The sequence below is a fragment of the Paramisgurnus dabryanus genome, chromosome 19 (genome assembly GCF_030506205.2).
Source record: "Paramisgurnus dabryanus chromosome 19, PD_genome_1.1, whole genome shotgun sequence".
Taxonomy (NCBI): domain Eukaryota; kingdom Metazoa; phylum Chordata; class Actinopteri; order Cypriniformes; family Cobitidae; genus Paramisgurnus; species Paramisgurnus dabryanus.
This window is the reverse complement of record NC_133355.1, coordinates 33,415,673-33,422,538: the sequence shown is the minus strand read 5'-3', so window position 1 is coordinate 33,422,538 and position 6,866 is coordinate 33,415,673. Positions and strand designations below refer to the sequence as shown.

General features: G+C 45.9%; 9 non-coding genes across 9 annotated transcripts; all 9 read right to left on the bottom strand.

Annotated features, from left to right (window-relative positions):
• Positions 1–2,141: 2,141 nt before the first annotated feature.
• trnaq-cug (transfer RNA glutamine (anticodon CUG)) lies at positions 2,142–2,213 on the bottom strand. The gene has a single exon. It is a non-coding gene; the product is annotated as a tRNA-Gln (tRNA).
• A 115-nt stretch (positions 2,214–2,328) lies between these two features.
• trnaf-gaa (transfer RNA phenylalanine (anticodon GAA)) lies at positions 2,329–2,401 on the bottom strand. Its single transcript has one exon. It is a non-coding gene; the product is annotated as a tRNA-Phe (tRNA).
• An 81-nt stretch (positions 2,402–2,482) lies between these two features.
• Positions 2,483–2,556, bottom strand: trnai-aau (transfer RNA isoleucine (anticodon AAU)). Its single transcript has one exon. It is a non-coding gene; the product is annotated as a tRNA-Ile (tRNA).
• Positions 2,557–2,646: 90 nt separating this feature from the next.
• On the bottom strand, positions 2,647–2,718 carry trnap-ugg (transfer RNA proline (anticodon UGG)). Its single transcript has one exon. It is a non-coding gene; the product is annotated as a tRNA-Pro (tRNA).
• A 1,332-nt stretch (positions 2,719–4,050) lies between these two features.
• On the bottom strand, positions 4,051–4,122 carry trnap-agg (transfer RNA proline (anticodon AGG)). Its single transcript has one exon. It is a non-coding gene; the product is annotated as a tRNA-Pro (tRNA).
• Positions 4,123–4,985: 863 nt separating this feature from the next.
• Positions 4,986–5,057, bottom strand: trnaq-cug (transfer RNA glutamine (anticodon CUG)). Its single transcript has one exon. It is a non-coding gene; the product is annotated as a tRNA-Gln (tRNA).
• Positions 5,058–5,172: 115 nt separating this feature from the next.
• trnaf-gaa (transfer RNA phenylalanine (anticodon GAA)) lies at positions 5,173–5,245 on the bottom strand. Its single transcript has one exon. It is a non-coding gene; the product is annotated as a tRNA-Phe (tRNA).
• Positions 5,246–5,326: 81 nt separating this feature from the next.
• Positions 5,327–5,400, bottom strand: trnal-aag (transfer RNA leucine (anticodon AAG)). Its single transcript has one exon. It is a non-coding gene; the product is annotated as a tRNA-Leu (tRNA).
• Positions 5,401–5,490: 90 nt separating this feature from the next.
• On the bottom strand, positions 5,491–5,562 carry trnap-ugg (transfer RNA proline (anticodon UGG)). The gene has a single exon. It is a non-coding gene; the product is annotated as a tRNA-Pro (tRNA).
• Between the last annotated feature and the right edge of the window lie 1,304 nt (positions 5,563–6,866).

The window sequence follows — 6,866 nt, the reverse complement described above, 5'->3', positions numbered from 1 at the left end:
CCAATTTAAAATATCACTAATCACCTACAAAGCTTTAAATGGCTTAGCCCCCTCATATCTTAGAGAATTACTATCAGAATACAATCCATCACGCACACTACGGTCGCAAAATTCTGGTCTATTGATTATCCCTAGACTATCAAAAGTGTCTAAAAGTGGAAGATCCTTTTTCTACTTAGCCCCTAAGCTCTGGAATGATTTACCAACCGATGTCCGAGAATCAGACACAGTCGATCATTTTAAATCTAGACTTAAAACTTTTCTCTTCAACAAAGAATTCGCATAATTTGTCTAGTAAAGGTTCTTAACTCGCAATAGTTATTTTCACGGAACAAAGCACTCACGGTCATAACACAGACCAACCAAATAAATAAATAAAAACCTTTTCTGCATGAACACTTAGAATGAATTGCATTTGCCATAGTTTGCCACCGTTTGCCACTGAACCTGCATTAACGACGACAGTGGGGCTTCCGGCCTTAGTCAAACGGTTTGGCACGTATGGTTGGGTTGCGATTTTGGTGCTTTCCTGTGTCTTGTGAGTAGTATGCCATACAGACCCGTTTGCCACTGAACCTGCATTAACGACAACAGTGGGGCCTCCAGCCTTAGTCAAACGGGTTGGTATGTATGGTCGGGTTGCGTTTTTTTTCGCGCTTTCGTGTGTCTTGTGAATAGTATGCCATACATACCCGTTTGCCACTGAACCTGCATTAACAACGACAGTGGGGCCTCCAGTCTTAGTCAAACGGGTTGGCACGTATGGTCGGGTTGCGATTTTGGCGCTATCGTAAGTCTTATGAATAGTATGCCATACAGACCCGTTTGCCACTGAACCTGCATTAACGACGACAGTGGGGCCTCCAGCCTTAGTCAAACGGGTTGGTATGTATGGTCGGGTTGCGTTTTTCGCGCTTTCGTGTGTCTTGTGAATAGTATGCCATACAGACCCGTTTGCCACTGAACCTGCATTAACAACGACAGTGGGGCTTCCGACCTTAGTCAAACGGGTTAGCACGTATGGTCGGGTTGCGATGTTTTTGGCGTTTTCTCCTGGTCCTGTAAATGGTATACAATATAGACCCATTTGCCACTGAACCTGCATTAACGACGACAGTGGGGCTTTAGGCCTTAGTCAAACGGGTCGTCAGGTTTCATTTTCTCTTAAAGATCGGAATCTTGTGACCCTTATTTACCATATATACCCTCGCATTGGGCCCCCAATTTGCTAAATCCTCAACTGTGGATAATATAATTATGCCGCAATAGTTAGTCTGTCTGGAACTAAGCTGAGTTAAACCACATCACTGTGTGACACTTCAATACATATGAACGGCCGCTACGCTAATACGATTTTGTTTTTCTCTCCCTGTCTCGTCCTCGACCCGAGGACAACGAGACAAACAGACCCAGTCCCGGTAGATGTGAAAGTCGGCACACCTCTGATCTACTGGCCGTCCTTCAACGTCATGCCCAGCTGATGCCTGACCAACGATCACCGGCAGAACCGCTTAATCTCCGCTTAATCTCCGCTAAATCTCCTTATCCGTTCTCCCAAGGGTTTTTCCCTCCTAGGACTTATTTTTCCTCGGATAAGAGCCCCAGGGGTTTTTTTTCTCCTAGGGGGTTTTTCACCCCGGGGAGGCAGCCTTTTTGGGCTTTACCTAGCTTCCTCTTCTATACGTTGCTTTAGTAATACGTGCACTTATAATATTGAGTCATAGCCGCAGCAAATTTAACTGTTCATGCTATCATGTATTTTGTTGTGCTATCTGTCGTTTTTCTGTGCTTTTCACTGCTTCTGTTTATGTAAAGCTGCTTTGAAACAATTGACTTTTGTGAAAAGCGCTATATAAATAAAATTGAATTGAATTGAATTGAATGTTTAATTTGTTTTCTTGTAATGTGCTTGTGGTTGCTGAAATTTGGCACATTGTGTATTGTTGGCCCACCGTCAGGGTGAACAGAAAACAGTGCTCAATGTTGCTTGAATTAACTCCTTTTTCGTCTACAGCCTGAGTGCTCTGGTAGAAAGGCTTAAAGGGCGGGGGATTGTTTTGGGGGTAACAAACACTGTTCCCGGGGTAAAAAACACTGTTCCCTTGGACACGGTTCTGCTTGGAAACCACAAAACATCCAATAGGTCCCACCGAGATTTGAACTCGGATCGCTGGATTCAGAGTCCAGAGTGCTAACCATTACACCGTGGAACCACAGTTTGCTTTTGCACCTGACTCCCTGGGTCACGGAGAAAAGGACACTCGGACAGGCACTGTCAGGTAAGCCGCAGTGAGTCGGCTAAACAAAACATTAAGAATTGCCCTTTATTGCCGAAACCCGGGATCGACCCAGGGACCTTTAGATCTTCAGTCTAACGCTCTCCCAACTGAGCTATTTCGGCCCCAACTGCTTATGTGGCAGAAATGTCCACGAGAAATCACACCATTAAAGCGGTCAGCCAGAGGAGGTAGAATAAAATGCTTGGCCCGTACGGGGATCGAACCCGCGACCTTGGCGTTATTAGCACCACGCTCTAACCAACTGAGCTAACCGGCCACACGTTTCCACATGGAACTGCGCATGTCTGTGACAAGACTGACATGAATGTTTCATAGTGTAGCAGCAACAAGAAGCAAAGCGAGAGACTGGCTCGTCCGGGATTTGAACCCGGGACCTCTCGCACCCAAAGCGAGAATCATACCCCTAGACGAACGAGCCAAGGTGTACTACCTCGTTGCTATGCCGCTGTGAAACATGTGACCACAACATAGTCACCATGTCCTCAGGCAGTTCCTGGGGATGGGCCTGTTGGGTCCTGCTACTCTGATTAGCCACAGTGAGCCAACCTGCCCTAGTGTTGGGCTGGTGTCAAAATAAGCACTTATCGATATTAGTACATGTTAATTGCTTGAAATTTGAAATGGTGTGAAAGAACTTGACTGGTCTGCATAAATCCCAGATCTGTACCCAGCTGAACACCTTTGTTATGACTTACAGGCTCTGAGCCAAACACTCATCACCCAATCCTATCAATGATTTGTTCCCAGGGTCACAGTCATTTCTGCACAGAAAAAGCCCTTTTTGCAAAACTGCTGCAGCATAGATGGAAACAAAGTACTGTGACAATGTCTGTATTGTACAGCATTAATATTTGTTTTGTTTGGAAAAACTGGAATAGTTAAACATGTTAATTTATTCTTAACGCCATTTCAGCATCTATGGGTATATTCATGGCGAGAACTGGTTATTGGCAACTCCAGAAATGCAGGTTAGGTGAATTGGAGATGTCAAATTGCCCTTCCCTCGGTATGTGTCTGTGTATAGATCAAGGTGTGTATAGTTTTTGTACTGTGGAAGTAAACCCAATAACGCAGTGCCCAGAGTAATTCCACGTTGACCCAAGGGGAACATGTAAACTCCACACAGAATGGCCTCCTGACCCAGCCAGGGCTTGAACAGGAGACCTTCTCGCTGTGAGACAACAGTGCTCTGTTTGGGATGGCCACTGTGTTGCCCCAAACATCTTTATTAGAAGGGGCATCCCAATACTTAGTGTACGTTGTAACGTCAAGTAACATCTAAGAAACCATGTCTTTATCACATTTTCCAAGTGTTGATTTTAGATTGGGAGAAAATTCTGATGAATCATCCGTAAACTAAATTGGACACCATGCATCACTAGCCTGGTTCTATATTTAACTCTCATAGCTTCAGGCACATCAGGGTACCTACCCAGGCCCAGTAGACAGGATGCTTTGCCTTTCCTGGCCAGGAGGGAGTAGGACGAATAGCCTGGTTCATTTTTCATGTTGAGTCAATTGTGTTGCTTGAAATTAACTCATCGTTTGTTAAAACAGCAAGCCCTCTGGCAGAAAGCATAAAGGGATCGTCTAGGTGATTCCACACCCAGACCGCCTCGGACACGGTATCTACATGGAAATCCCAAAGGCAGAGGCGCCTCTGACGTCCCTCGTTGACATTCCTCTACTGCCCGGATTGCCATACACAATGGTGTTGTGCGTTAAAGCTCCGAGAGACGAGTTTAGAGGTGGGCTCGTCCGGGATTTGAACCCGGGACCTCTCGCACCCTAAGCGAGAATCATACCCCTAGACCAACGAGCCAATCGGGCAACCCCACCGGCCCCCTGGGAAACATTTTTCCAGCACGTAGCAGCCAGCTTCCAAAAAGCCAAAGCAGTCACGCGTTAGGCATAAGGGGAATTAGGTCAAATGGTAGAGCGCTCGCTTAGCATGCGAGAGGTATCGGGATCGATGCCCGCATTCTCCACACTTGTTGCTAAATTCTCTGATGTTACAGACCCGCGGCGTGCCCTCTCTGTGGGTGCTTCTGTGGTTCACACTTGCAGAAAAGGGCTTCACTTTGGCTCCAGATTTTACATTTTGCCTCAAAAAGCCAACAGGTCCCAGTGTCGGTCCTCAGTATGGCACCTGAGCACACACATGAACGTCTTCTATAAGGATGTTACTTCACAAAGCAACATGGAGCTTTACATTCCAAGAGCGTTTTATTGCCATTAAAAATTGGAATCACTTTCTTTCTATGTTCATTTGTCTTCCTGTCATTTCTGGTAAGGTATTTTTATTGCATTTCATTATCAGATTGTACATGTGAGCTGTGTGTTTCCTTTGGCCTGTACACATGAGCTGTGTGTTTTCTTTAGCCAAAACGTCGATGGATTTTTCATTTATCCTAAGGTTTCGTACATGTTTATTTTGCTTCCTTGTAATGTGCTTGTGGTTGCTGAAATTTGGCACATTGTGTATTGTTGGCCCACCGTCAGGGTGAACAGAAAACAGTGCTCAATGTTGCTTGAATTAACTCCTTTTTCGTCTACAGCCTGAGTGCTCTGGTAGAAAGGCTTAAAGGGCAGGGGATTGTTTTGGGGGTAACAAACACTGTTCCCGGGGTAACAAACACTGTTCCCTTGGACACGGTTCTGCTTGGAAACCACAAAACATCCAATAGGTCCCACCGAGATTTGAACTCGGATCGCTGGATTCAGAGTCCAGAGTGCTAACCATTACACCATGGAACCACAGTTTGCTTCTGCACCTGACTCCCTGGGTCACGGAGAAAAGGACACTCGGACAGGGACTGTCAGGTAAGCCGCAGTGAGTCGGCTAAACAAAACCTTAAGAATTGCCCCTTATTGCCGAAACCCGGGATCGAACCAGGGACCTTTAGATCTTCAGTCTAACGCTCTCCCAACTGAGCTATTTCGGCCCCAACAGAATATGTGGCAGAAATGTCCATGAAAAATCACACCATTAAAGCGGTCAGCCAGAGGAGGTAGAATAAAACGCTTGGCCCGTACGGGGATTGAACCCGCGACCTTGGCGTTCTTAGCACCACGCTCTAACCAACTGAGCTAACCAGCCACGCGTTTACACGTGGAACTGCGCATGTCTCTGACAAGACTGACATGAATGTTTCATAGTGTAGCAGCAACAAGAAGAAAAGCGAGAGACGGGCTCGTCCGGGATTTGAACCCAGGACCTCTCGCACCCAAAGCGAGAATCATACCCCTAGACCAACGAGCCAAGGCGTACTACCTCGTTGCTATGCCGCTGTGAAACATGTGACCACAACATAGTCACCATGTCCTCAGGCAGTTCCTGGGGATGGGCCTGTTGGGTCCTGCTACTCTGATTAGCCACAATGAGCCAACCTGCCTTAGTGTTGGGCTGGTGTCAAAATAAGCACTTGTCGATATTAGTACATGTTAATTGCTTGAAATTTGAAATGGTGTGAAAGAACTTGACTGGTCTGAATAAATCCCAGACCTGTACCCAGCTGAACACCTTTGTTTTGACTTACAGGCTCTGAGCCAAACACTCATCACCCAATCCTATCAATGATTTGTTCCCATGGTCACAGTCATTTCTGCACAGAAAAAGCCCTTTTTGCAAAACTGCTGCAGCATAGATGGAAACAAAGTACTGTGACAAGGTCTGTATTGTACAGCATTAATATTTGTTTTGTTTGGAAAAACTGGAATAGTTAAACATGTTAATTTATTCTTAACGCCATTTCAGCATCTATGGGTATATTCATGGCGAGAACTGGTTATTGGCAACGCCAGAAATGCAGGTTAGGTGATTGGAGATGTCAAATTGCCCTTCCCTCGGTATGTGTCTATGTATAGATCAAGGTGTGTATAGTTTTTGTACTGTGGAAGGAAACCCAATAACGCAGTGCCCAGAGTAATTCCACGTTGACCCAAGGGGAACATGTAAACTCCACACAGAATGGCCTCCTGACCCAGCCAGGGCTTGAACAGGAGACCTTCTTGCTGTGAGACAACAGTGCTCTGTTTGGGATGGCCACTGTGTTGCCCCAAACATCTTTATTAGAAGGGGCATCCCAATACTTAGTGTACGTTGTAACGTCAAGTAACATCTAAGAAGCCATGTCTTTATCACATTTTCCAAGTGTTGATTTTAGATTGGGAGAAAATTCTGATGAATCATCCGTAAACTAAATTGGACACCATGCATCACTAGCCTGGTTCTATATTTAACTCTCATAGCTTCAGGCACATCAGGGTACCTACCCAGGCCCAGTAGACAGGATGCTTTGCCTTTCCTGGCCAGGAGGGAGTAGGACGAATAGCCTGGTTCATTTTTCATGTTGAGTCAATTGTGTTGCTTGAAATTAACTCATCGTTTGTTAAAACAGCAAGCCCTCTGGCAGAAAGCATAAAGGGATCGTCTAGGTGATTCCACACCCAGACCGCCTCGGACACGGTATCTACATGGAAATCCCAAAGGCAGAGGCGCCTCTGACGTCCCTCGTTGACATTCCTCTACTGCCCGGATTGCCATACACAATGGTGTTGTGCGTT